This window comes from Lepisosteus platostomus, chromosome 5 (genome assembly GCF_059453375.1).
Source record: "Lepisosteus platostomus isolate fLepPlt1 chromosome 5, fLepPlt1.hap1, whole genome shotgun sequence".
Taxonomy (NCBI): Eukaryota; Metazoa; Chordata; class Actinopteri; order Semionotiformes; family Lepisosteidae; genus Lepisosteus; species Lepisosteus platostomus.
This window is the reverse complement of record NC_142615.1, coordinates 45091240-45091783: the sequence shown is the minus strand read 5'-3', so window position 1 is coordinate 45091783 and position 544 is coordinate 45091240. Positions and strand designations below refer to the sequence as shown.

Here is a 544-nt window from a genome sequence, read left to right as displayed (position 1 = left end):
ACTTGCCGGTACACTATCATGTGCACTGCCTCAAAAGTGATCTCGGCAGACGTTGTTCCCTACATAAAGCTGAACGTGCCAAAGAGAATTTCTGTTGAGAAAACAAAATATTTTTTCTGCCTTGATGTTAAGCCTGTCTTTTAGAAAGTCTATCTCTAAACACCTCCCGCAGCCTAACAAAAAGCGCTTTTACTGATTGTATTGCAGGTCTTAAAACATTAATATTTGGCAGCAGTGGGATTCAAACCCACGCCCCCAGAGAGACTGGAGCCTAAATCCAGTACCTTAGACCACTCAGCCACGCTACCTTCCTCCATACCCATCTTCACATTGCTGGCTTGGACTAGGGGGGGCTTCAGCTCTTGTCGTCAGATCTAATGATATCATGACATGTGGAAGTGACTGCACCTTCATCTTCCGAGATGCTTTCAATAACACAAACGCTACTTTCACTGGCACAAACACAGCAATAATGAAGGTGGTGGGATTCATCCTTTGTGCTTTTTGTAGGGGTGCAACTCTACGGTGATCTGCTGACTTGAAG

At 44.9% G+C, this 544-nt stretch overlaps 1 non-coding gene across 1 annotated transcript; it reads right to left on the bottom strand.

The window, feature by feature from the left end:
• Positions 1-226: 226 nt before the first annotated feature.
• trnal-uag (transfer RNA leucine (anticodon UAG)) lies at positions 227-308 on the bottom strand. Its single transcript has one exon. It is a non-coding gene; the product is annotated as a tRNA-Leu (tRNA).
• Positions 309-544: the final 236 nt, after the last annotated feature.